Source organism: Cololabis saira, unplaced genomic scaffold (genome assembly GCF_033807715.1).
Source record: "Cololabis saira isolate AMF1-May2022 unplaced genomic scaffold, fColSai1.1 scf041, whole genome shotgun sequence".
Taxonomy (NCBI): domain Eukaryota; kingdom Metazoa; phylum Chordata; class Actinopteri; order Beloniformes; family Belonidae; genus Cololabis; species Cololabis saira.
The window spans coordinates 152,785-173,646 of NW_026906205.1; the positions used below are offsets into that span (position 1 = coordinate 152,785).

Sequence of the window (20,862 nt, forward strand, 5' to 3'; positions counted from 1 at the left end):
ACATGGTTAAGGCACTTTAACTCCAACAAATAAAACTAACAAATCAATGACTTATATTCTATGACTTATCTTCAACTCCATATCAGAGGTATTTCAAGCTGCAGCTTCTGCTTATGGCCATACCAGCCTGGATGCGCCCGATCTCGTCTGATCTCGGAAGCTAAGCAGGGTCGGGCCTGGTTAGTACTTGGATGGGAGACCGCCTGGGAATACCAGGTGCTGTAAGCTTTTTCAACCAGCAGAGAACGGTCTCGCTTAATCTAGCCACATATATTTCAACGTGGTAACAGCGACAGCTCACGTCCTAAAGTGTTTTGCACATGGTTAAGGCACTTTAACTCCAACAAATAAAACCAACAAATCAATGACTTATATTCTATGACTTATCTTCAACTCCATATAAGAGGTATTTCAAGCTGCAGCTTCTGCTTACGGCCATACCAGCCTGGATGCGCCCGATCTCGTCTGATCTCGGAAGCTAAGCAGGGTCGGGCCTTGTTAGTACTTGGATGGGAGACCGCCTGGGAATACCAGGTGCTGTAAGCTTTTTCAACCAGCAGAGAGCGCTCTCGCTTAATCTACCCACACATATTTCAACGTGGTAACAGCGACAACTCACGTCCTAAAGTGTTTTGCACATGGTTAAGGTACTTTAACTCCAACAAATAAGTGCTTCTAAATTATTATCACCAACAAATCAATGACTTATATTATATGACTTATCTTCAACTCCATATAAGAGGTATTTCAAGCTGCAGCTTCAGCTTCAGCTTACGGCCATACCAGCCTGGATGCGCCCGATCTTGTCTGATCTCGGAAGCTAAGCAGGGTCGGGCCTGGTTAGTACTTGGATGGGAGACCGCCTGGGAATACCAGGTGCTGTAAGCATTTTCAACCAGCAGAGAGCGCTCTCGCTTAATCTACCCACACATATTTCAACGTGGTAACAGTGACAGCTCACGTCCTGAAGTGTTTTGCACATGGTTAAGGCACTTTAACTCCAACAAATAAAACCAACCAATTCAATGACTTATATTCTATGACTTATCTTCAACTCCATATAAGAGGTATTTCAAGCTGCAGCTTCTGCTTACGGCCATACCAGCCTGGATGCGCCCGATCTTGTCTGATCTCGGTAGCTAAGCAGGGTCGGGCCTGGTTAGTACTTGGATGGGAGACCGCCTGGGAATACCAGGTGCTGTAAGCTTTTTCAACCAGCAGAGAGCGCTCTCGCTTAATCTACCCACACATATTTCAACGTGGTAACAGCGACAGCTCACGTCCTAAAGTGTTTTGCACATGGTTAAGGCACTTTAACTCCAACAAATATGCGCTTCTAAATTATTATCACCAACAAATCAATGACTTTTTTGTATGACTTATCTTCAACTCCATATAAGAGGTATTTCAAGCTGCAGCTTCAGCTTACGGCCATACCAGCCTGGATGCGCCCGATCTCGTCTGATCTCGGAAGCTAAGCAGGGTCGGGCCTGGTTAGTACTTGGATGGGAGACCGCCTGGGAATACCAGGTGCTGTAAGCTTTTTCAACCAGCAGAGAGCGCTCTCGCTTAATCTACCCACACATATTTCAACGTGGTAAGAGCGACAGCTCACGTCCTAAAGTGTTTTGCACATGGTTAAGGCACTTTAACTCCAACAAATAAAACCAACAAATCAATGACTTATATTCTATGACTTATCTTCAACTCCATATCAGAGGTATTTCAAGCTGCAGCTTCTGCTTACGGCCATACCAGCCTGGATGCGCCCAATCTCGTCTGATCTCTGAAGCTAAGCAGGGTCGGGCCTGGTTAGTACTTGGATGGTAGACCGCCTGGGAATACCAGGTGCTGTAAGCTTTTTCAACCAGCAGAGAGCGCTCTCGCTTAATCTGCCCACACATATTTCAATGTGGTAACAGCGACAGCTCACGTCCTAAAGTGTTTTGCACATGGTTAAGGCACTTTAACTCCAACAAATAAAACCAACAAATTAATGACTTATATTCTATGACTTATCTTCAACTCCATATAAGAGGTATTTCAAGCTGCAGCTTCTGCTTACGGCCATACCAGCCTGGATGAGCCCGATCCCGTCTGATCTCGGAAGCTAAGCAGGGTCGGGCCTGGTTAGTACTTGGATGGGAGACCGCCTGGGAATACCAGGTGCTGTAAGCATTTTCAACCAGCAGAGAGCGCTCTCGCTTAATCTACCCACACATATTTGAACGTGGTAACAGCGACAGCTCACGTCCAAAAGTGTTTTTCACATGGTTAAGGCACTTTAACTCCAACAAATAAGCGCTTCTAAATTATTATCACCAACAAATCAATGACTTATATTATATGACTTATCTTCAACTCCATATAAGAGGTATTTCAAGCTGCAGCTTCAGCTTACGGCCATACCAGCCTGGATGCGCCCGATCTCGTCTGATCTCGGAAGCTAAGCAGGGTCGGGCCTGGTTAGTACTTGGATGGGAGACCGCCTGGGAATACCAGGTGCTGTAAGCTTTTTCAACCAGCAGAGAGCGCTCTCGCTTAATCTACCCACACATATTTCAACGTGGTAAGAGCGACAGCTCACGTCCTAAAGTGTTTTGCACATGGTTAAGGCACTTTAACTCCAACAAATAAAACCAACAAATCAATGACTTATATTCTATGACTTATCTTCAACTCCATATCAGAGGTATTTCAAGCTGCAGCTTCTGCTTACGGCCATACCAGCCTGGATGCGCCCGATCTCGTCTGATCTCTGAAGCTAAGCAGGGTCGGGCCTGGTTAGTACTTGGATGGTAGACCGCCTGGGAATACCAGGTGCTGTAAGCTTTTTCAACCAGCAGAGAGCGCTCTCGCTTAATCTGCCCACACATATTTCAATGTGGTAACAGCGACAGCTCACATCCTAAAGTGTTTTGCACATGGTTAAGGCACTTTAACTCCAACAAATAAAACCAACAAATCAATGACTTATATTCTATGACTTATCTTCAACTCCATATAAGAGGTATTTCAAGCTGCAGCTTCTGCTTACGGCCATACCAGCCTGGATGAGCCCGATCTCGTCTGATCTCGGAAGCTAAGCAGGGTCGGGCCTGGTTAGTACTTGGATGGGAGACCGCCTGGGAATACCAGGTGCTGTAAGCTTTTTCAACCAGCAGAGAGCGCTCTCGCTTAATCTGCCCACACATATTTCAATGTGGTAACAGCGACAGCTCACGTCCTAAAGTGTTTTGCACATGGTTAAGGCACTTTAACTCCAACAAATATGCGCTTCTAAATTATTATCACCAACAAATCAATGAATTTTTTGTATGACTTATCTTCAACTCCATATAAGAGGTATTTCAAGCTGCAGCTTCAGCTTACGGCCATACCAGCCTGGATGCGCCCGATCTCGTCTGATCTTGGAAGCTAAGCAGGGTCGGGCCTGGTTAGTACTTGGATGGGAGACCGCCTGGGAATACCAGGTGCTGTAAGCTTTTTCAACCAGCAGATAGCGGTCTCGCTTAATCTACCCACACATATTTCAACGTGATAACAGCGACAGCTCACGTCCTAAAGTGTTTTGCACATGGTAAAGGCACTTTAACTCCAACAAATAAGTGCTTCTAAATTATTATCACCAACAAATCAATGACTTATATTATATGACTTATCTTCAACTCCATATAAGAGGTATTTCAAGCTGCAGCTTCAGCTTACGGCCATACCAGCCTGGATGCGCCCGATCTCGTCTGATCTCGGAAGCTAAGCAGGGTCGGGCCTGGTTAGTACTTGGATGGGAGACCGCCTGGGAATACCAGGTGCTGTAAGCTTTTTCAACCAGCAGAGAGCGCTCTCGCTTAATCTACCCACACATATTTCAACGTGGTAAGAGCGACAGCTCACGTCCTAAAGTGTTTTGCACATGGTTAAGGCACTTTAACTCCAACAAATAAAACCAACAAATCAATGACTTATATTCTATGACTTATCTTCAACTCCATATCAGAGGTATTTCAAGCTGCAGCTTCTGCTTACGGCCATACCAGCCTGGATGCGCCCAATCTCGTCTGATCTCTGAAGCTAAGCAGGGTCGGGCCTGGTTAGTACTTGGATGGTAGACCGCCTGGGAATACCAGGTGCTGTAAGCTTTTTCAACCAGCAGAGAGCGCTCTCGCTTAATCTGCCCACACATATTTCAATGTGGTAACAGCGACAGCTCACGTCCTAAAGTGTTTTGCACATGGTTAAGGCACTTTAACTCCAACAAATAAGCGCTTCTAAATTATTATCACCAACAAATCAATGACTTATATTATATGACTTATCTTCAACTCCATATAAGAGGTATTTCAAGCTGCAGCTTCAGCTTACTGCTATACCAGCCTGGATGCGCCTGATCTCGTCTGATCTCGGAAGCTAAGCAGGGTCGGGCCTGGTTAGTACTTGGATGGGAGACCGCCTGGGAATACCAGGTGCTGTAAGCTTTTTCAACCAGCAGAGAGCGCTCTCGCTTAATCTACCCACACATATTTCAACGTGGTAAGAGCGACAGCTCACGTCCTAAAGTGTTTTGCACATGGTTAAGGCACTTTAACTCCAACAAATAAAACCAACAAATCAATGACTTATATTCTATGACTTATCTTCAACTCCATATCAGAGGTATTTCAAGCTGCAGCTTCTGCTTACGGCCATACCAGCCTGGATGCGCCCGATCTCGTCTGATCTCTGAAGCTAAGCAGGGTCGGGCCTGGTTAGTACTTGGATGGTAGACCGCCTGGGAATACCAGGTGCTGTAAGCTTTTTCAACCAGCAGAGAGCGCTCTCGCTTAATCTGCCCACACATATTTCAATGTGGTAACAGCGACAGCTCACATCCTAAAGTGTTTTGCACATGGTTAAGGCACTTTAACTCCAACAAATAAAACCAACAAATCAATGACTTATATTCTATGACTTATCTTCAACTCCATATAAGAGGTATTTCAAGCTGCAGCTTCTGCTTACGGCCATACCAGCCTGGATGAGCCCGATCTCGTCTGATCTCGGAAGCTAAGCAGGGTCGGGCCTGGTTAGTACTTGGATGGGAGACCGCCTGGGAATACCAGGTGCTGTAAGCTTTTTCAACCAGCAGAGAGCGCTCTCGCTTAATCTACCCACACATATTTCAACGTGGTAAGAGCGACAGCTCACGTCCTAAAGTGTTTTGCACATGGTTAAGGCACTTTAACTCCAACAAATAAAACCAACAAATCAATGACTTATATTCTATGACTTATCTTCAACTCCATATCAGAGGTATTTCAAGCTGCAGCTTTTGCTTACGGCCATACCAGCCTGGATGCGCCCGATCTCGTCTGATCTCGGAAGCTAAGCAGGGTCGGGCCTTGTTAGTACTTGGATGGGAGACCGCCTGGGAATACCAGGTGCTGTAGGCTTTTTCAACCAGCAGAGAGCGCTCTCGCTTAATCTACCCACACATATTTCAACGTGGTAACAGCGACAACTCACGTCCTAAAGTGTTTTGCACATGGTTAAGGCACTTTAACTCCAACAAATAAGTGCTTCTAAATTATTATCACCAACAAATCAATGACTTATATTATATGACTTATCTTCAACTCCATATAAGAGGTATTTCAAGCTGCAGCTTCAGCTTCAGCTTACGGCCATACCAGCCTGGATGCGCCCGATCTCGTCTGATCTCGGAAGCTAAGCAGGGTCGGGCCTGGTTAGTACTTGAATGGGAGACCGCCTGGGAATACCAGGTGCTGTAAGCTTTTTCAACCAGCAGAGAGCGCTCTCGCTTAATCTACCCACACATATTTCAACGTGGTAACAGCGACAGCTCACGTCCTAAAGTGTTTTGCACATGGTTAAGGCACTTTAACTCCAACAAATAAGCGCTTCTAAATTATTATCACCAACAAATCAATGACTTGTATTATATACTTATCTTCAACTCCATATAAGAAGTATTTCAAGCTGCAGCTTCAGCTTACGGCCATACCAGCCTGGATGTGCCCGATCTCGTCTGATCTCGGAAGCTAAGCAGGGTCGGGCCTGGTTAGTACTTGGATGGGAGACCGCCAGGAATACCAGGTGCTGTAAGCTTTTTCAACCAGCAGAGAGCGCTCTCGCTTAATCTACACACACATATTTCAACGTGGTAACAGCGACAGCTCACGTCCTAAAGTGTTTTTCACATGGTTAAGGCACTTTAACTCCAACAAATATGCGCTTCTAAATTATTATCACCAACAAATCAATGACTTATATTATATGACTTATCTTCAACTCCATATAAGAGGTATTTCAAGCTGCAGCTTCAGCTTATGGCCATACCAGCCTGGATGCGCCCGATCTCGTCTGATCTCGGAAGCTAAGCAGGGTCAGGCCTGGTTAGGACTTGGATGGGAGACCGCCTGGGAATACCAGGTGCTGTAAGCTTTTTCAACCAGCAGAGTGCTCTCGCTTAATCTACCCACACATATTTCAACGTGGTAACAGCGACAGCTCACGTCCTAAACTGTTTTGCACATGGTTAGGGCACTTTAACTCCAACAAATAAGCGCTTCTAAATTATTATCACCAACAAATCAATGACTTATATTATATGACTTATCTTCAACTCCATATAAGAGGTATTTCAAGCTGCAGCTTCAGCTTACGGCCATACCAGCCTGGATGCGCCCGATCTAGTCTGATCTCGGAAGCTAAGCAGGGTCGGGCCTGGTTAGTACTTGGATGGGAGACCGCCTGGGAATATCAGGTGCTGTAAGCTTTTTCAACCAGCAGAGAGCGCTCTCGCTTAATCTACCCACACATATTTCAACGTGGTAACAGCGACAGCTCACGTCCTAAAGTGTTTTGCACATGGTTAAGGCACTTTAACTCCAACAAATAAGCGCTTCTAAATTATTATCACCAACAAATCAATGACTTATATTATATGACTTATCTTCAACTCCATATAAGAGGTATTTCAAGCTGCAGCTTCAGCTTACGGCCATACCAGCCTCGATGCGCCCGTCTCGTCTGATCTCGGAAGCTAAGCAGGGTCGGGCCTGGTTAGTACTTGGATGGGAGACCGCCTGGGAATACCAGGTGCTGTATGCTTTTTCAACCAGCAGAGAACGCTCTCGCTTAATCTACCCACACATATTTCAACGTGGTAACTGCGACAGCTCACGTCCTAAAGTGTTTTGCACATGGTTAAGGCACTTTAACTCCAACAAATAAAACCAACAAATCAATGACTTATATTCTATGACTTATCTTCAACTCCATATCAGAGGTATTTCAAGCTGCAGCTTCTGCTTACGGCCATACCAGCCTGGATGCGCCCAATCTCGTCTGATCTCTGAAGCTAAGCAGGGTCGGGCCTGGTTAGTACTTGGATGGTAGACCGCCTGGGAATACCAGGTGCTGTAAGCTTTTTCAACCAGCAGAGAGCGCTCTCGCTTAATCTGCCCACACATATTTCAATGTGGTAACAGCGACAGCTCACGTCCTAAAGTGTTTTGCACATGGTTAAGGCACTTTAACTCCAACAAATAAGCGCTTCTAAATTATTATCACCAACAAATCAATGACTTATATTATATGACTTATCTTCAACTCCATATAAGAGGTATTTCAAGCTGCAGCTTCAGCTTACTGCTATACCAGCCTGGATGCGCCCGATCTCGTCTGATCTCGGAAGCTAAGCAGGGTCGGGCCTGGTTAGTACTTGGATGGGAGACCGCCTGGGAATACCAGGTGCTGTAAGCTTTTTCAACCAGCAGAGAGCGCTCTCGCTTAATCTACCCACACATATTTCAACGTGGTAAGAGCGACAGCTCACGTCCTAAAGTGTTTTGCACATGGTTAAGGCACTTTAACTCCAACAAATAAAACCAACAAATCAATGACTTATATTCTATGACTTATCTTCAACTCCATATCAGAGGTATTTCAAGCTGCAGCTTCTGCTTACGGCCATACCAGCCTGGATGCGCCCGATCTCGTCTGATCTCTGAAGCTAAGCAGGGTCGGGCCTGGTTAGTACTTGGATGGTAGACCGCCTGGGAATACCAGGTGCTGTAAGCTTTTTCAACCAGCAGAGAGCGCTCTCGCTTAATCTGCCCACACATATTTCAATGTGGTAACAGCGACAGCTCACATCCTAAAGTGTTTTGCACATGGTTAAGGCACTTTAACTCCAACAAATAAAACCAACAAATCAATGACTTATATTCTATGACTTATCTTCAACTCCATATAAGAGGTATTTCAAGCTGCAGCTTCTGCTTACGGCCATACCAGCCTGGATGAGCCCGATCTCGTCTGATCTCGGAAGCTAAGCAGGGTCGGGCCTGGTTAGTACTTGGATGGGAGACCGCCTGGGAATACCAGGTGCTGTAAGCTTTTTCAACCAGCAGAGAGCGCTCTCGCTTAATCTACCCACACATATTTCAACGTGGTAAGAGCGACAGCTCACGTCCTAAAGTGTTTTGCACATGGTTAAGGCACTTTAACTCCAACAAATAAAACCAACAAATCAATGACTTATATTCTATGACTTATCTTCAACTCCATATCAGAGGTATTTCAAGCTGCAGCTTTTGCTTACGGCCATACCAGCCTGGATGCGCCCGATCTCGTCTGATCTCGGAAGCTAAGCAGGGTCGGGCCTTGTTAGTACTTGGATGGGAGACCGCCTGGGAATACCAGGTGCTGTAGGCTTTTTCAACCAGCAGAGAGCGCTCTCGCTTAATCTACCCACACATATTTCAACGTGGTAACAGCGACAACTCACGTCCTAAAGTGTTTTGCACATGGTTAAGGCACTTTAACTCCAACAAATAAGTGCTTCTAAATTATTATCACCAACTAATCAATGACTTATATTATATGACTTATCTTCAACTCCATATAAGAGGTATTTCAAGCTGCAGCTTCAGCTTCGGCTTACGGCCATACCAGCCTGGATGCGCCCGATCTCGTCTGATCTCGGAAGCTAAGCAGGGTCGGGCCTGGTTAGTACTTGAATGGGAGACCGCCTGGGAATACCAGGTGCTGTAAGCTTTTTCAACCAGCAGAGAGCGCTCTCGCTTAATCTACCCACACATATTTCAACGTGGTAACAGCGACAGCTCACGTCCTAAAGTGTTTTGCACATGGTTAAGGCACTTTAACTCCAACAAATAAGCGCTTCTAAATTATTATCACCAACAAATCAATGACTTGTATTATATACTTATCTTCAACTCCATATAAGAAGTATTTCAAGCTGCAGCTTCAGCTTACGGCCATACCAGCCTGGATGTGCCCGATCTCGTCTGATCTCGGAAGCTAAGCAGGGTCGGGCCTGGTTAGTACTTGGATGGGAGACCGCCAGGAATACCAGGTGCTGTAAGCTTTTTCAACCAGCAGAGAGCGCTCTCGCTTAATCTACACACACATATTTCAACGTGGTAACAGCGACAGCTCACGTCCTAAAGTGTTTTTCACATGGTTAAGGCACTTTAACTCCAACAAATATGCGCTTCTAAATTATTATCACCAACAAATCAATGACTTATATTATATGACTTATCTTCAACTCCATATAAGAGGTATTTCAAGCTGCAGCTTCAGCTTATGGCCATACCAGCCTGGATGCGCCCGATCTCGTCTGATCTCGGAAGCTAAGCAGGGTCAGGCCTGGTTAGGACTTGGATGGGAGACCGCCTGGGAATACCAGGTGCTGTAAGCTTTTTCAACCAGCAGAGAGTGCTCTCGCTTAATCTACCCACACATATTTCAACGTGGTAACAGCGACAGCTCACGTCCTAAACTGTTTTGCACATGGTTAGGGCACTTTAACTCCAACAAATAAGCGCTTCTAAATTATTATCACCAACAAATCAATGACTTATATTATATGACTTATCTTCAACTCCATATAAGAGGTATTTCAAGCTGCAGCTTCAGCTTACGGCCATACCAGCCTGGATGCGCCCGATCTCGTCTGATCTCGGAAGCTAAGCAGGGTCGGGCCTGGTTAGTACTTGGATGGGAGACCGCCTGGGAATATCAGGTGCTGTAAGCTTTTTCAACCAGCAGAGAGCGCTCTCGCTTAATCTACCCACACATATTTCAACGTGGTAACAGCGACAGCTCACGTCCTAAAGTGTTTTGCACATGGTTAAGGCACTTTAACTCCAACAAATAAAACCAACAAATCAATGACTTATATTCTATGACTTATCTTCAACTCCATATAAGAGGTATTTCAAGCAGCAGATTCTGCTTACGGCCATACCAGCCTGGATGCGCCCGATCTCGTCTGATCTCGGAAGCTAAGCAGGGTCGGGCCAGGTTAGTACTTGGATAGGAGACCGCCTGGGAATACCAGGTGCTGTAAGCATTTTCAACCAGCAGAGAACGCTCTCGCTTAATCTACCCACACATATTTCAACGTGGTAACAGCGACAGCTCACGTCCTAAAGTGTTTTGCACATGGTTAAGGCACTTTAACTCCAACAAATAAAACCAACAAATCAATGACTTATATTCTATGACTTATCTTCAACTCCATATAAGAGGTATTTCAAGCTGCAGCTTCTGCTTACGGCCATACCAGCCTGGATGCGCCCGATCTCGTCTGATCTCGGAAGCTAAGCAGGGTCGGGCCTGGTTAGTACTTGGATGGGAGACCGCCTGGGAATACCAGGTGCTGTAAGCTTTTTCAACCAGCAGAGAGCGCTCTCGCTTAATCTACCCACACAAATTTCAACGTGGTAACAGCGACAGCTCACGTCCTAAAGTGTTTTGCACATGGTTGAGGCACTTTAACTCCAACAAATAAGCGCTTCTAAATTATTATCACCAACAAATCAATGACTTGTATTATATACTTATCTTCAACTCCATATAAGAAGTATTTCAAGCTGCAGCTTCAGCTTACGGCCATACCAGCCTGGATGTGCCCGATCTCGTCTGATCTCGGAAGCTAAGCAGGGTCGGGCCTGGTTAGTACTTGGATGGGAGACCGCCAGGAATACCAGGTGCTGTAAGCTTTTTCAACCAGCAGAGAGCGCTCTCGCTTAATCTACACACACATATTTTCAACGTGGTAACAGCGACAGCTCACGTCCTAAAGTGTTTTTCAGATGGTTAAGGCACTTTAACTCCAACAAATATGCGCTTCTAAATTATTATCACCAACAAATCAATGACTTATATTATATGACTTATATTCAACTCCATATAAGAGGTATTTCAAGCTGCAGCTTCAGCTTACGGCCATACCAGCCTGGATGCGCCCGATCTCGTCTGATCTCGGAAGCTAAGCAGGGTCGGGCCTGGTTAGTACTTGGATGGGAGACCGCCTGGGAATATCAGGTGCTGTAAGCTTTTTCAACCAGCAGAGAGCGCTCTCGCTTAATCTACCCACACATATTTCAACGTGGTAACAGCGACAGCTCACGTCCTAAAGTGTTTTGCACATGGTTAAGGCACTTTAACTCCAACAAATAAAACCAACAAATCAATGACTTATATTCTATGACTTATCTTCAACTCCATATAAGAGGTATTTCAAGCAGCAGATTCTGCTTACGGCCATACCAGCCTGGATGCGCCCGATCTCGTCTGATCTCGGAAGCTAAGCAGGGTCGGGCCAGGTTAGTACTTGGATAGGAGACCGCCTGGGAATACCAGGTGCTGTAAGCATTTTCAACCAGCAGAGAACGCTCTCGCTTAATCTACCCACACATATTTCAACGTGGTAACAGCGACAGCTCACGTCCTAAAGTGTTTTGCACATGGTTAAGGCACCTTAACTCCAACAAATAAAACCAACAGATCAATGACTTATATTCTATGACTTATCTTCAACTCCATATAAGAGGTATTTAAAGCTGCAGCTTCTGCTTACGGCCATACCAGCCTGGATGAGCCCGATCTCGTCTGATCTCGGAAGCTAAGCAGGGTCGGGCCTGGTTAGTACTTGGATGGGAAACCGCCTGGGAATACCAGGTGCTGTAAGCTTTTTCAACCAGCAGAGAGCGCTCTCGCTTAATCTACACACACATATTTCAACGTGGTAACAGCGACAGCTCACGTCCTAAAGTGTTTTTCACATGGTTAAGGCACTTTAACTCCAACAAATATGCGCTTCTAAATTATTATCACCAACAAATCAATGACTTATATTATATGACTTATCTTCAACTCCATATAAGAGGTATTTCAAGCTGCAGCTTCAGCTTATGGCCATACCAGCCTGGATGCGCCCGATCTCGTCTGATCTCGGAAGCTAAGCAGGGTCAGGCCTGGTTAGGACTTGGATGGGAGACCGCCTGGGAATACCAGGTGCTGTAAGCTTTTTCAACCAGCAGAGAGTGCTCTCGCTTAATCTACCCACACATATTTCAACGTGGTAACAGCGACAGCTCACGTCCTAAACTGTTTTGCACATGGTTAGGGCACTTTAACTCCAACAAATAAGCGCTTCTAAATTATTATCACCAACAAATCAATGACTTATATTATATGAATTATCTTCAACTCCATATAAGAGGTATTTCAAGCTGCAGCTTCAGCTTACGGCCATACCAGCCTGGATGCGCCCGATCTCGTCTGATCTCGGAAGCTAAGCAGGGTCGGGCCTGGTTAGTACTTGGATGGGAGACCGCCTGGGAATATCAGGTGCTGTAAGCTTTTTCAACCAGCAGAGAGCGCTCTCGCTTAATCTACCCACACATATTTCAACGTGGTAACAGCGACAGCTCACGTCCTAAAGTGTTTTGCACATGGTTAAGGCACTTTAACTCCAACAAATAAAACCAACAAATCAATGACTTATATTCTATGACTTATCTTCAACTCCATATAAGAGGTATTTCAAGCAGCAGATTCTGCTTACGGCCATACCAGCCTGGATGCGCCCGATCTCGTCTGATCTCGGAAGCTAAGCAGGGTCGGGCCAGGTTAGTACTTGGATAGGAGACCGCCTGGGAATACCAGGTGCTGTAAGCATTTTCAACCAGCAGAGAGCGCTCTCGCTTAATCTACCCACACAAATTTCAACGTGGTAACAGCGACAGCTCACGTCCTAAAGTGTTTTGCACATGGTTAAGGCACTTTAACTCCAACAAATAAGCGCTTCTAAATTATTATCACCAACAAATCAATGACTTATATTATATGACTTATCTTCAACTCCATATAAGAGGTATTTAGAGCTGCAACTTCAGCTCACGGCCATACCAGCCTGGATGCGCCCGATCTCGTCTGATCTCGGAAGCTAAGCAGGGTCGGGCCTGGTTAGTACTTGGATGGGAGACCGCCTGGGAATACCAGGTGCTGTAAGCTTTTTCAACCAGCAGAGAGCGCTCTCGCTTAATCTACCCACACATATTTCAACGTGGTAACAGCGACAGCTCACGTCCTAAAGTGTTTTGCACATGGTTAAGGCACTTTAACTCCAACAAATAAAACCAACAAATCAATGACTTATATTCTATGACTTATCTTCAACTCCATATAAGAGGTATTTCAAGCTGCAGCTTCTGCTTACGGCCATACCAGCCTGGATGTGCCCGATCTCGTCTGATCTCGGAAGCTAAGCAGGGTCGGGCCTGGTTAGTACTTGGATGGGAGACCGCCTGGGAATACCAGGTGCTGTAAGCTTTTTCAACCAGCAGAGAGCGCTCTCGCTTAATCTACCCACACATATTTCAACGTGGTAACAGCGACAGCTCACGTCCTAAAGTGTTTTGCACATGGTTAAGGCACTTTAACTCCAACAAATAAGCGCTTCTAAATTATTATCACCAACAAATCAATGACTTATATTATATGACTTATCTTCAACTCCATATAAGAGGTATTTCAAGCTGCAGCTTCAGCTTACGGCCATACCAGCCTCGATGCGCCCGTCTCGTCTGATCTCGGAAGCTAAGCAGGGTCGGGCCTGGTTAGTACTTGGATGGGAGACCGCCTGGGAATACCAGGTGCTGTATGCTTTTTCAACCAGCAGAGAACGCTCTCGCTTAATCTACCCACACATATTTCAACGTGGTAACTGCGACAGCTCACGTCCTAAAGTGTTTTGCACATGGTTAAGGCACCTTAACTCCAACAAATAAAACCAACAGATCAATGACTTATATTCTATGACTTATCTTCAACTCCATATAAGAGGTATTTAAAGCTGCAGCTTCTGCTTACGGCCATACCAGCCTGGATGAGCCCGATCTCGTCTGATCTCGGAAGCTAAGCAGGGTCGGGCCTGGTTAGTACTTGGATGGGAAACCGCCTGGGAATACCAGGTGCTGTAAGCTTTTTCAACCAGCAGAGAGCGCTCTCGCTTAATCTACACACACATATTTCAACGTGGTAACAGCGACAGCCCACGTCCTAAAGTGTTTTTCACATGGTTAAGGCACTTTAACTCCAACAAATATGCGCTTCTAAATTATTATCACCAACAAATCAATGACTTATATTATATGACTTATCTTCAACTCCATATAAGAGGTATTTCAAGCTGCAGCTTCAGCTTATGGCCATACCAGCCTGGATGCGCCCGATCTCGTCTGATCTCGGAAGCTAAGCAGGGTCAGGCCTGGTTAGGACTTGGATGGGAGACCGCCTGGGAATACCAGGTGCTGTAAGCTTTTTCAACCAGCAGAGAGTGCTCTCGCTTAATCTACCCACACATATTTCAACGTGGTAACAGCGACAGCTCACGTCCTAAACTGTTTTGCACATGGTTAGGGCACTTTAACTCCAACAAATAAGCGCTTCTAAATTATTATCACCAACAAATCAATGACTTATATTATATGAATTATCTTCAACTCCATATAAGAGGTATTTCAAGCTGCAGCTTCAGCTTACGGCCATACCAGCCTGGATGCGCCCGATCTCGTCTGATCTCGGAAGCTAAGCAGGGTCGGGCCTGGTTAGTACTTGGATGGGAGACCGCCTGGGAATATCAGGTGCTGTAAGCTTTTTCAACCAGCAGAGAGCGCTCTCGCTTAATCTACCCACACATATTTCAACGTGGTAACAGCGACAGCTCACGTCCTAAAGTGTTTTGCACATGGTTAAGGCACTTTAACTCCAACAAATAAAACCAACAAATCAATGACTTATATTCTATGACTTATCTTCAACTCCATATAAGAGGTATTTCAAGCAGCAGATTCTGCTTACGGCCATACCAGCCTGGATGCGCCCGATCTCGTCTGATCTCGGAAGCTAAGCAGGGTCGGGCCAGGTTAGTACTTGGATAGGAGACCGCCTGGGAATACCAGGTGCTGTAAGCATTTTCAACCAGCAGAGAACGCTCTCGCTTAATCTACCCACACATATTTCAACGTGGTAACAGCGACAGCTCACGTCCTAAAGTGTTTTGCACATGGTTAAGGCACTTTAACTCCAACAAATAAAACCAACAAATCAATGACTTATATTCTATGACTTATCTTCAACTCCATATAAGAGGTATTTCAAGCTGCAGCTTCTGCTTACGGCCATACCAGCCTGGATGCGCCCGATCTCGTCTGATCTCGGAAGCTAAGCAGGGTCGGGCCTGGTTAGTACTTGGATGGGAGACCGCCTGGGAATACCAGGTGCTGTAAGCTTTTTCAACCAGCAGAGAGCGCTCTCGCTTAATCTACCCACACAAATTTCAACGTGGTAACAGCGACAGCTCACGTCCTAAAGTGTTTTGCACATGGTTAAGGCACTTTAACTCCAACAAATAAGCGCTTCTAAATTATTATCACCAACAAATCAATGACTTATATTATATGACTTATCTTCAACTCCATATAAGAGGTATTTAGAGCTGCAACTTCAGCTCACGGCCATACCAGCCTGGATGCGCCCGATCTCGTCTGATCTCGGAAGCTAAGCAGGGTCGGGCCTGGTTAGTACTTGGATGGGAGACCGCCTGGGAATACCAGGTGCTGTAAGCTTTTTCAACCAGCAGAGAGCGCTCTCGCTTAATCTACCCACACATATTTCAACGTGGTAACAGCGACAGCTCACGTCCTAAAGTGTTTTGCACATGGTTAAGGCACTTTAACTCCAACAAATAAAACCAACAAATCAATGACTTATATTCTATGACTTATCTTCAACTCCATATAAGAGGTATTTCAAGCTGCAGCTTCTGCTTACGGCCATACCAGCCTGGATGCGCCCGATCTCGTCTGATCTCGGAAGCTAAGCAGGGTCGGGCCTGGTTAGTACTTGGATGGGAGACCGCCTGGGAATACCAGGTGCTGTAAGCTTTTTCAACCAGCAGAGAGCGCTCTCGCTTAATCTACCCACACATATTTCAACGTGGTAACAGCGACAGCTCACGTCCTAAAGTGTTTTGCACATGGTTAAGGCACTTTAACTCCAACAAATAAGCGCTTCTAAATTATTATCACCAACAAATCAATGACTTATATTATATGACTTATCTTCAACTCCATATAAGAGGTATTTCAAGCTGCAGCTTCAGCTTACGGCCATACCAGCCTCGATGCGCCCGTCTCGTCTGATCTCGGAAGCTAAGCAGGGTCGGGCCTGGTTAGTACTTGGATGGGACACCGCCTGGGAATACCAGGTGCTGTATGCCTTTTCAACCAGCAGAGAACGCTCTCGCTTAATCTACCCACACATATTTCAACGTGGTAACTGCGACAGCTCACGTCCTAAAGTGTTTTGCACATGGTTAAGGCACCTTAACTCCAACAAATAAAACCAACAGATCAATGACTTATATTCTATGACTTATCTTCAACTCCATATAAGAGGTATTTCAAGCTGCAGCTTCTGCTTACGGCCATACCAGCCTGGATGAGCCCGATCTCGTCTGATCTCGGAAGCTAAGCAGGGTCGGGCCTGGTTAGTACTTGGATGGGAAACCGCCTGGGAATACCAGGTGCTGTAAGCTTTTTCAACCAGCAGAGAGCGCTCTCGCTTAATCTACACACACATATTTCAACGTGGTAACAGCGACAGCTCACGTCCTAAAGTGTTTTTCACATGGTTAAGGCACTTTAACTCCAACAAATATGCGCTTCTAAATTATTATCACCAACAAATCAATGACTTATATTATATGACTTATCTTCAACTCCATATAAGAGGTATTTCAAGCTGCAGCTTCAGCTTATGGCCATACCAGCCTGGATGCGCCCGATCTCGTCTGATCTCGGAAGCTAAGCAGGGTCAGGCCTGGTTAGGACTTGGATGGGAGACCGCCTGGGAATACCAGGTGCTGTAAGCTTTTTCAACCAGCAGAGAGTGCTCTCGCTTAATCTACCCACACATATTTCAACGTGGTAACAGCGACAGCTCACGTCCTAAACTGTTTTGCACATGGTTAGGGCACTTTAACTCCAACAAATAAGCGCTTCTAAATTATTATCACCAACAACAATGACTTATATTATATGAATTATCTTCAACTCCATATAAGAGGTATTTCAAGCTGCAGCTTCAGCTTACGGCCATACCAGCCTGGATGCGCCCGATCTCGTCTGATCTCGGAAGCTAAGCAGGGTCGGGCCTGGTTAGTACTTGGATGGGAGACCGCCTGGGAATATCAGGTGCTGTAAGCTTTTTCAACCAGCAGAGAGCGCTCTCGCTTAATCTACCCACACATATTTCAACGTGGTAACAGCGACAGCTCACGTCCTAAAGTGTTTTGCACATGGTTAAGGCACTTTAACTCCAACAAATAAAACCAACAAATCAATGACTTATATTCTATGACTTATCTTCAACTCCATATAAGAGGTATTTCAAGCAGCAGATTCTGCTTACGGCCATACCAGCCTGGATGCGCCCGATCTCGTCTGATCTCGGAAGCTAAGCAGGGTCGGGCCAGGTTAGTACTTGGATAGGAGACCGCCTGGGAATACCAGGTGCTGTAAGCATTTTCAACCAGCAGAGAACGCTCTCGCTTAATCTACCCACACATATTTCAACGTGGTAACAGCGACAGCTCACGTCCTAAAGTGTTTTGCACATGGTTAAGGCACTTTAACTCCAACAAATAAAACCAACAAATCAATGACTTATATTCTATGACTTATCTTCAACTCCATATAAGAGGTATTTCAAGCTGCAGCTTCTGCTTACGGCCATACCAGCCTGGATGCGCCCGATCTCATCTGATCTCGGAAGCTAAGCAGGGTCGGGCCTGGTTAGTACTTGGATGGGAGACCGCCTGGGAATACCAGGTGCTGTAAGCTTTTTCAACCAGCAGAGAGCGCTCTCGCTTAATCTACCCACACAAATTTCAACGTGGTAACAGCGACAGCTCACGTCCTAAAGTGTTTTGCACATGGTTGAGGCACTTTAACTCCAACAAATAAGCGCTTCTAAATTATTATCACCAACAAATCAATGACTTGTATTATATACTTATCTTCAACTCCATATAAGAAGTATTTCAAGCTGCAGCTTCAGCTTACGGCCATACCAGCCTGGATGTGCCCGATCTCGTCTGATCTCGGAAGCTAAGCAGGGTCGGGCCTGGTTAGTACTTGGATGGGAGACCGCCTGGGAATACCAGGTGCTGTAAGCATTTTCAACCAGCAGAGAACGCTCTCGCTTAATCTACCCACACATATTTCAACGTGGTAACAGCGACAGCTCACGTCCTAAAGTGTTTTGCACATGGTTAAGGCACTTTAACTCCAACAAATAAAACCAACAAATCAATGACTTATATTCTATGACTTATCTTCAACTCCATACAAGAGGTATTTCAAGCTGCAACTTCTGGTTACGGCCATACCAGCCTGGATGCGCCCGATCTCGTCTGATCTCGGAAGCTAAGCAGGGTCGGGCCTGGTTAGTACTTGGATGGGAGACCGCCTGGGAATACCAGGTGCTGTAAGCTTTTTCAACCAGCAGAGAGCGCTCTCGCTTAATCTACCCACACAAATTTCAACGTGGTAACAGCGACAGCTCACGTCCTAAAGTGTTTTGCACATGGTTAAGGCACTTTAACTCCAACAAATAAGCGCTTCTAAATTATTATCACCAACAAATCAATGACTTATATTATATGACTTATCTTCAACTCCATATAAGAGGTATTTAGAGCTGCAACTTCAGCTCACGGCCATACCAGCCTGGATGCGCCCGATCTCGTCTGATCTCGGAAGCTAAGCAGGGTCGGGCCTGGTTAGTACTTGGATGGGAGACCGCCTGGGAATACCAGGTGCTGTAAGCTTTTTCAACCAGCAGAGAGCGCTCTCGCTTAATCTACCCACACATATTTCAACGTGGTAACAGCGACAGCTCACGTCCTAAAGTGTTTTGCACATGGTTAAGGCACTTTAACTCCAACAAATAAAACCAACAAATCAATGACTTATATTCTATGACTTATCTTCAACTCCATATAAGAGGTATTTCAAGCTGCAGCTTCTGCTTACGGCCATACCAGCCTGGATGCGCCCGATCTCGTCTGATCTCGGAAGCTAAGCAGGGTCGGGCCTGGTTAGTACTTGGATGGGAGACCGCCTGGGAATACCAGGTGCTGTAAGCTTTTTCAACCAGCAGAGAGCGCTCTCGCTTAATCTACCCACACATATTTCAACGTGGTAACAGCGACAGCTCACGTCCTAAAGTGTTTTGCACATGGTTAAGGCACTTTAACTCCAACAAATAAGCGCTTCTAAATTATTATCACCAACAAATCAATGACTTATATTATATGACTTATCTTCAACTCCATATAAGAGGTATTTCAAGCTGCAGCTTCAGCTTACGGCCATACCAGCCTCGATGCGCCCGTCTCGTCTGATCTCGGAAGCTAAGCAGGGTCGGGCCTGGTTAGTACTTGGATGGGACACCGCCTGGGAATACCAGGTGCTGTATGCTTTTTCAACCAGCAGAGAACGCTCTCGCTTAATCTACCCACACATATTTCAACGTGGTAACTGCGACAGCTCACGTCCTAAAGTGTTTTGCACATGGTTAAGGCACCTTAACTCCAACAAATAAAACCAACAGATCAATGACTTATATTCTATGACTTATCTTCAACTCCATATAAGAGGTATTTCAAGCTGCAGCTTCTGCTTACGGCCATACCAGCCTGGATGAGCCCGATCTCGTCTGATCTCGGAAGCTAAGCAGGGTCGGGCCTGGTTAGTACTTGGATGGGAAACCGCCTGGGAATACCAGGTGCTGTAAGCTTTTTCAACCAGCAGAGAGCGCTCTCGCTTAATCTACACACACATATTTCAACGTGGTAACAGCGACAGCTCACGTCCTAAAGTGTTTTTCACATGGTTAAGGCACTTTAACTCCAACAAATATGCGCTTCTAAATTATTATCACCAACAAATCAATGACTTATATTATATGACTTATCTTCAACTCCATATAAGAGGTATTTCAAGCTGCAGCTTCAGCTTATGGCCATACCAGCCTGGATGCGCCCGATCTCGTCTGATCTCGGAAGCTAAGCAGGGTCAGGCCTGGTTAGGACTTGGATGGGAGACCGCCTGGGAATACCAGGTGCTGTAAGCTTTTTCAACCAGCAGAGAGTGCTCTCGCTTAATCTACCCACACATATTTCAACGTGGTAACAGCGACAGCTCACGTCCTAAACTGTTTTGCACATGGTTAGGGCACTTTAACTCCAACAAATAAGCGCTTCTAAATTATTATCACCAACAAATCAATGACTTATATTATATGAATTATCTTCAACTCCATATAAGAGGTATTTCAAGCTGCAGCTTCAGCTTACGGCCATACCAGCCTGGATGCGCCCGATCTCGTCTGATCTCGGAAGCTAAGCAGGGTCGGGCCTGGTTAGTACTTGGATGGGAGACCGCCTGGGAATATCAGGTGCTGTAAGCTTTT

General features: G+C 45.5%; 60 non-coding genes and 4 pseudogenes across 60 annotated transcripts; all 64 read left to right on the forward strand.

The window, feature by feature from the left end:
- Positions 1 to 109: 109 nt before the first annotated feature.
- On the forward strand, positions 110 to 228 carry LOC133431624 (5S ribosomal RNA). The gene has a single exon (XR_009775967.1). It is a non-coding gene; the product is annotated as a 5S ribosomal RNA (ribosomal RNA).
- A 199-nt stretch (positions 229 to 427) lies between these two features.
- LOC133431889 (5S ribosomal RNA) lies at positions 428 to 546 on the forward strand. Its single transcript, XR_009776219.1, has one exon. It is a non-coding gene; the product is annotated as a 5S ribosomal RNA (ribosomal RNA).
- A 223-nt stretch (positions 547 to 769) lies between these two features.
- On the forward strand, positions 770 to 888 carry LOC133431843 (5S ribosomal RNA). The gene has a single exon (XR_009776174.1). It is a non-coding gene; the product is annotated as a 5S ribosomal RNA (ribosomal RNA).
- Positions 889 to 1,088: 200 nt separating this feature from the next.
- Positions 1,089 to 1,207, forward strand: LOC133431902 (5S ribosomal RNA). Its single transcript, XR_009776231.1, has one exon. It is a non-coding gene; the product is annotated as a 5S ribosomal RNA (ribosomal RNA).
- Positions 1,208 to 1,423: 216 nt separating this feature from the next.
- LOC133431346 (5S ribosomal RNA) lies at positions 1,424 to 1,542 on the forward strand. The gene has a single exon (XR_009775733.1). It is a non-coding gene; the product is annotated as a 5S ribosomal RNA (ribosomal RNA).
- A 199-nt stretch (positions 1,543 to 1,741) lies between these two features.
- On the forward strand, positions 1,742 to 1,860 carry LOC133431398 (5S ribosomal RNA). The gene has a single exon (XR_009775784.1). It is a non-coding gene; the product is annotated as a 5S ribosomal RNA (ribosomal RNA).
- A 199-nt stretch (positions 1,861 to 2,059) lies between these two features.
- LOC133431718 (5S ribosomal RNA) lies at positions 2,060 to 2,178 on the forward strand. Its single transcript, XR_009776056.1, has one exon. It is a non-coding gene; the product is annotated as a 5S ribosomal RNA (ribosomal RNA).
- A 217-nt stretch (positions 2,179 to 2,395) lies between these two features.
- On the forward strand, positions 2,396 to 2,514 carry LOC133431358 (5S ribosomal RNA). The gene has a single exon (XR_009775744.1). It is a non-coding gene; the product is annotated as a 5S ribosomal RNA (ribosomal RNA).
- A 199-nt stretch (positions 2,515 to 2,713) lies between these two features.
- On the forward strand, positions 2,714 to 2,832 carry LOC133431957 (5S ribosomal RNA). The gene has a single exon (XR_009776283.1). It is a non-coding gene; the product is annotated as a 5S ribosomal RNA (ribosomal RNA).
- Positions 2,833 to 3,031: 199 nt separating this feature from the next.
- LOC133431805 (5S ribosomal RNA) lies at positions 3,032 to 3,150 on the forward strand. The gene has a single exon (XR_009776138.1). It is a non-coding gene; the product is annotated as a 5S ribosomal RNA (ribosomal RNA).
- Positions 3,151 to 3,366: 216 nt separating this feature from the next.
- LOC133431744 (5S ribosomal RNA) lies at positions 3,367 to 3,485 on the forward strand. Its single transcript, XR_009776081.1, has one exon. It is a non-coding gene; the product is annotated as a 5S ribosomal RNA (ribosomal RNA).
- Positions 3,486 to 3,702: 217 nt separating this feature from the next.
- Positions 3,703 to 3,821, forward strand: LOC133431369 (5S ribosomal RNA). The gene has a single exon (XR_009775755.1). It is a non-coding gene; the product is annotated as a 5S ribosomal RNA (ribosomal RNA).
- A 199-nt stretch (positions 3,822 to 4,020) lies between these two features.
- Positions 4,021 to 4,139, forward strand: LOC133431399 (5S ribosomal RNA). Its single transcript, XR_009775785.1, has one exon. It is a non-coding gene; the product is annotated as a 5S ribosomal RNA (ribosomal RNA).
- Positions 4,140 to 4,356: 217 nt separating this feature from the next.
- Positions 4,357 to 4,475, forward strand: LOC133431954 (5S ribosomal RNA). The gene has a single exon (XR_009776280.1). It is a non-coding gene; the product is annotated as a 5S ribosomal RNA (ribosomal RNA).
- A 199-nt stretch (positions 4,476 to 4,674) lies between these two features.
- Positions 4,675 to 4,793, forward strand: LOC133431958 (5S ribosomal RNA). Its single transcript, XR_009776284.1, has one exon. It is a non-coding gene; the product is annotated as a 5S ribosomal RNA (ribosomal RNA).
- Positions 4,794 to 4,992: 199 nt separating this feature from the next.
- LOC133431806 (5S ribosomal RNA) lies at positions 4,993 to 5,111 on the forward strand. Its single transcript, XR_009776139.1, has one exon. It is a non-coding gene; the product is annotated as a 5S ribosomal RNA (ribosomal RNA).
- A 199-nt stretch (positions 5,112 to 5,310) lies between these two features.
- LOC133431948 (5S ribosomal RNA) lies at positions 5,311 to 5,429 on the forward strand. The gene has a single exon (XR_009776274.1). It is a non-coding gene; the product is annotated as a 5S ribosomal RNA (ribosomal RNA).
- Positions 5,430 to 5,652: 223 nt separating this feature from the next.
- On the forward strand, positions 5,653 to 5,771 carry LOC133431657 (5S ribosomal RNA). Its single transcript, XR_009775998.1, has one exon. It is a non-coding gene; the product is annotated as a 5S ribosomal RNA (ribosomal RNA).
- A 216-nt stretch (positions 5,772 to 5,987) lies between these two features.
- On the forward strand, positions 5,988 to 6,105 carry LOC133431362 (5S ribosomal RNA). The gene has a single exon (XR_009775748.1). It is a non-coding gene; the product is annotated as a 5S ribosomal RNA (ribosomal RNA).
- Positions 6,106 to 6,322: 217 nt separating this feature from the next.
- LOC133431390 (5S ribosomal RNA) lies at positions 6,323 to 6,441 on the forward strand. Its single transcript, XR_009775776.1, has one exon. It is a non-coding gene; the product is annotated as a 5S ribosomal RNA (ribosomal RNA).
- Positions 6,442 to 6,656: 215 nt separating this feature from the next.
- On the forward strand, positions 6,657 to 6,775 carry LOC133431925 (5S ribosomal RNA). The gene has a single exon (XR_009776252.1). It is a non-coding gene; the product is annotated as a 5S ribosomal RNA (ribosomal RNA).
- A 217-nt stretch (positions 6,776 to 6,992) lies between these two features.
- On the forward strand, positions 6,993 to 7,110 carry LOC133431464 (5S ribosomal RNA; annotated as a pseudogene).
- Positions 7,111 to 7,309: 199 nt separating this feature from the next.
- On the forward strand, positions 7,310 to 7,428 carry LOC133431400 (5S ribosomal RNA). Its single transcript, XR_009775786.1, has one exon. It is a non-coding gene; the product is annotated as a 5S ribosomal RNA (ribosomal RNA).
- A 217-nt stretch (positions 7,429 to 7,645) lies between these two features.
- Positions 7,646 to 7,764, forward strand: LOC133431854 (5S ribosomal RNA). Its single transcript, XR_009776185.1, has one exon. It is a non-coding gene; the product is annotated as a 5S ribosomal RNA (ribosomal RNA).
- A 199-nt stretch (positions 7,765 to 7,963) lies between these two features.
- Positions 7,964 to 8,082, forward strand: LOC133431959 (5S ribosomal RNA). The gene has a single exon (XR_009776285.1). It is a non-coding gene; the product is annotated as a 5S ribosomal RNA (ribosomal RNA).
- A 199-nt stretch (positions 8,083 to 8,281) lies between these two features.
- LOC133431807 (5S ribosomal RNA) lies at positions 8,282 to 8,400 on the forward strand. Its single transcript, XR_009776140.1, has one exon. It is a non-coding gene; the product is annotated as a 5S ribosomal RNA (ribosomal RNA).
- A 199-nt stretch (positions 8,401 to 8,599) lies between these two features.
- Positions 8,600 to 8,718, forward strand: LOC133431949 (5S ribosomal RNA). Its single transcript, XR_009776275.1, has one exon. It is a non-coding gene; the product is annotated as a 5S ribosomal RNA (ribosomal RNA).
- A 223-nt stretch (positions 8,719 to 8,941) lies between these two features.
- On the forward strand, positions 8,942 to 9,060 carry LOC133431658 (5S ribosomal RNA). Its single transcript, XR_009775999.1, has one exon. It is a non-coding gene; the product is annotated as a 5S ribosomal RNA (ribosomal RNA).
- A 216-nt stretch (positions 9,061 to 9,276) lies between these two features.
- On the forward strand, positions 9,277 to 9,394 carry LOC133431363 (5S ribosomal RNA). Its single transcript, XR_009775749.1, has one exon. It is a non-coding gene; the product is annotated as a 5S ribosomal RNA (ribosomal RNA).
- A 217-nt stretch (positions 9,395 to 9,611) lies between these two features.
- On the forward strand, positions 9,612 to 9,730 carry LOC133431392 (5S ribosomal RNA). Its single transcript, XR_009775778.1, has one exon. It is a non-coding gene; the product is annotated as a 5S ribosomal RNA (ribosomal RNA).
- A 217-nt stretch (positions 9,731 to 9,947) lies between these two features.
- On the forward strand, positions 9,948 to 10,066 carry LOC133431634 (5S ribosomal RNA). Its single transcript, XR_009775977.1, has one exon. It is a non-coding gene; the product is annotated as a 5S ribosomal RNA (ribosomal RNA).
- A 199-nt stretch (positions 10,067 to 10,265) lies between these two features.
- LOC133431793 (5S ribosomal RNA) lies at positions 10,266 to 10,384 on the forward strand. Its single transcript, XR_009776127.1, has one exon. It is a non-coding gene; the product is annotated as a 5S ribosomal RNA (ribosomal RNA).
- A 199-nt stretch (positions 10,385 to 10,583) lies between these two features.
- Positions 10,584 to 10,702, forward strand: LOC133431380 (5S ribosomal RNA). Its single transcript, XR_009775766.1, has one exon. It is a non-coding gene; the product is annotated as a 5S ribosomal RNA (ribosomal RNA).
- A 216-nt stretch (positions 10,703 to 10,918) lies between these two features.
- LOC133431364 (5S ribosomal RNA) lies at positions 10,919 to 11,036 on the forward strand. The gene has a single exon (XR_009775750.1). It is a non-coding gene; the product is annotated as a 5S ribosomal RNA (ribosomal RNA).
- Positions 11,037 to 11,254: 218 nt separating this feature from the next.
- On the forward strand, positions 11,255 to 11,373 carry LOC133431635 (5S ribosomal RNA). Its single transcript, XR_009775978.1, has one exon. It is a non-coding gene; the product is annotated as a 5S ribosomal RNA (ribosomal RNA).
- A 199-nt stretch (positions 11,374 to 11,572) lies between these two features.
- LOC133431794 (5S ribosomal RNA) lies at positions 11,573 to 11,691 on the forward strand. The gene has a single exon (XR_009776128.1). It is a non-coding gene; the product is annotated as a 5S ribosomal RNA (ribosomal RNA).
- A 199-nt stretch (positions 11,692 to 11,890) lies between these two features.
- LOC133431912 (5S ribosomal RNA) lies at positions 11,891 to 12,009 on the forward strand. The gene has a single exon (XR_009776240.1). It is a non-coding gene; the product is annotated as a 5S ribosomal RNA (ribosomal RNA).
- A 217-nt stretch (positions 12,010 to 12,226) lies between these two features.
- On the forward strand, positions 12,227 to 12,345 carry LOC133431393 (5S ribosomal RNA). Its single transcript, XR_009775779.1, has one exon. It is a non-coding gene; the product is annotated as a 5S ribosomal RNA (ribosomal RNA).
- Positions 12,346 to 12,562: 217 nt separating this feature from the next.
- On the forward strand, positions 12,563 to 12,681 carry LOC133431637 (5S ribosomal RNA). Its single transcript, XR_009775980.1, has one exon. It is a non-coding gene; the product is annotated as a 5S ribosomal RNA (ribosomal RNA).
- A 199-nt stretch (positions 12,682 to 12,880) lies between these two features.
- On the forward strand, positions 12,881 to 12,999 carry LOC133431795 (5S ribosomal RNA). The gene has a single exon (XR_009776129.1). It is a non-coding gene; the product is annotated as a 5S ribosomal RNA (ribosomal RNA).
- Positions 13,000 to 13,216: 217 nt separating this feature from the next.
- Positions 13,217 to 13,335, forward strand: LOC133431754 (5S ribosomal RNA). Its single transcript, XR_009776091.1, has one exon. It is a non-coding gene; the product is annotated as a 5S ribosomal RNA (ribosomal RNA).
- Positions 13,336 to 13,534: 199 nt separating this feature from the next.
- Positions 13,535 to 13,653, forward strand: LOC133431668 (5S ribosomal RNA). The gene has a single exon (XR_009776009.1). It is a non-coding gene; the product is annotated as a 5S ribosomal RNA (ribosomal RNA).
- Positions 13,654 to 13,870: 217 nt separating this feature from the next.
- On the forward strand, positions 13,871 to 13,988 carry LOC133431465 (5S ribosomal RNA; annotated as a pseudogene).
- A 199-nt stretch (positions 13,989 to 14,187) lies between these two features.
- Positions 14,188 to 14,306, forward strand: LOC133431913 (5S ribosomal RNA). Its single transcript, XR_009776241.1, has one exon. It is a non-coding gene; the product is annotated as a 5S ribosomal RNA (ribosomal RNA).
- A 217-nt stretch (positions 14,307 to 14,523) lies between these two features.
- On the forward strand, positions 14,524 to 14,642 carry LOC133431394 (5S ribosomal RNA). The gene has a single exon (XR_009775780.1). It is a non-coding gene; the product is annotated as a 5S ribosomal RNA (ribosomal RNA).
- Positions 14,643 to 14,859: 217 nt separating this feature from the next.
- LOC133431638 (5S ribosomal RNA) lies at positions 14,860 to 14,978 on the forward strand. The gene has a single exon (XR_009775981.1). It is a non-coding gene; the product is annotated as a 5S ribosomal RNA (ribosomal RNA).
- Positions 14,979 to 15,177: 199 nt separating this feature from the next.
- Positions 15,178 to 15,296, forward strand: LOC133431796 (5S ribosomal RNA). Its single transcript, XR_009776130.1, has one exon. It is a non-coding gene; the product is annotated as a 5S ribosomal RNA (ribosomal RNA).
- Positions 15,297 to 15,495: 199 nt separating this feature from the next.
- Positions 15,496 to 15,614, forward strand: LOC133431391 (5S ribosomal RNA). Its single transcript, XR_009775777.1, has one exon. It is a non-coding gene; the product is annotated as a 5S ribosomal RNA (ribosomal RNA).
- A 217-nt stretch (positions 15,615 to 15,831) lies between these two features.
- On the forward strand, positions 15,832 to 15,950 carry LOC133431756 (5S ribosomal RNA). The gene has a single exon (XR_009776092.1). It is a non-coding gene; the product is annotated as a 5S ribosomal RNA (ribosomal RNA).
- Positions 15,951 to 16,149: 199 nt separating this feature from the next.
- LOC133431402 (5S ribosomal RNA) lies at positions 16,150 to 16,268 on the forward strand. Its single transcript, XR_009775788.1, has one exon. It is a non-coding gene; the product is annotated as a 5S ribosomal RNA (ribosomal RNA).
- A 217-nt stretch (positions 16,269 to 16,485) lies between these two features.
- On the forward strand, positions 16,486 to 16,603 carry LOC133431481 (5S ribosomal RNA; annotated as a pseudogene).
- A 199-nt stretch (positions 16,604 to 16,802) lies between these two features.
- On the forward strand, positions 16,803 to 16,921 carry LOC133431914 (5S ribosomal RNA). Its single transcript, XR_009776242.1, has one exon. It is a non-coding gene; the product is annotated as a 5S ribosomal RNA (ribosomal RNA).
- A 217-nt stretch (positions 16,922 to 17,138) lies between these two features.
- LOC133431395 (5S ribosomal RNA) lies at positions 17,139 to 17,257 on the forward strand. The gene has a single exon (XR_009775781.1). It is a non-coding gene; the product is annotated as a 5S ribosomal RNA (ribosomal RNA).
- Positions 17,258 to 17,472: 215 nt separating this feature from the next.
- Positions 17,473 to 17,591, forward strand: LOC133431640 (5S ribosomal RNA). Its single transcript, XR_009775982.1, has one exon. It is a non-coding gene; the product is annotated as a 5S ribosomal RNA (ribosomal RNA).
- A 199-nt stretch (positions 17,592 to 17,790) lies between these two features.
- On the forward strand, positions 17,791 to 17,909 carry LOC133431797 (5S ribosomal RNA). The gene has a single exon (XR_009776131.1). It is a non-coding gene; the product is annotated as a 5S ribosomal RNA (ribosomal RNA).
- Positions 17,910 to 18,108: 199 nt separating this feature from the next.
- On the forward strand, positions 18,109 to 18,227 carry LOC133431542 (5S ribosomal RNA). The gene has a single exon (XR_009775890.1). It is a non-coding gene; the product is annotated as a 5S ribosomal RNA (ribosomal RNA).
- A 216-nt stretch (positions 18,228 to 18,443) lies between these two features.
- LOC133431700 (5S ribosomal RNA) lies at positions 18,444 to 18,562 on the forward strand. Its single transcript, XR_009776039.1, has one exon. It is a non-coding gene; the product is annotated as a 5S ribosomal RNA (ribosomal RNA).
- A 199-nt stretch (positions 18,563 to 18,761) lies between these two features.
- LOC133431751 (5S ribosomal RNA) lies at positions 18,762 to 18,880 on the forward strand. Its single transcript, XR_009776088.1, has one exon. It is a non-coding gene; the product is annotated as a 5S ribosomal RNA (ribosomal RNA).
- Positions 18,881 to 19,097: 217 nt separating this feature from the next.
- LOC133431757 (5S ribosomal RNA) lies at positions 19,098 to 19,216 on the forward strand. Its single transcript, XR_009776093.1, has one exon. It is a non-coding gene; the product is annotated as a 5S ribosomal RNA (ribosomal RNA).
- A 199-nt stretch (positions 19,217 to 19,415) lies between these two features.
- On the forward strand, positions 19,416 to 19,534 carry LOC133431415 (5S ribosomal RNA). The gene has a single exon (XR_009775799.1). It is a non-coding gene; the product is annotated as a 5S ribosomal RNA (ribosomal RNA).
- A 217-nt stretch (positions 19,535 to 19,751) lies between these two features.
- LOC133431482 (5S ribosomal RNA) lies at positions 19,752 to 19,869 on the forward strand (annotated as a pseudogene).
- A 199-nt stretch (positions 19,870 to 20,068) lies between these two features.
- On the forward strand, positions 20,069 to 20,187 carry LOC133431915 (5S ribosomal RNA). The gene has a single exon (XR_009776243.1). It is a non-coding gene; the product is annotated as a 5S ribosomal RNA (ribosomal RNA).
- Positions 20,188 to 20,404: 217 nt separating this feature from the next.
- LOC133431396 (5S ribosomal RNA) lies at positions 20,405 to 20,523 on the forward strand. Its single transcript, XR_009775782.1, has one exon. It is a non-coding gene; the product is annotated as a 5S ribosomal RNA (ribosomal RNA).
- Positions 20,524 to 20,740: 217 nt separating this feature from the next.
- LOC133431641 (5S ribosomal RNA) lies at positions 20,741 to 20,859 on the forward strand. The gene has a single exon (XR_009775983.1). It is a non-coding gene; the product is annotated as a 5S ribosomal RNA (ribosomal RNA).
- Positions 20,860 to 20,862: the final 3 nt, after the last annotated feature.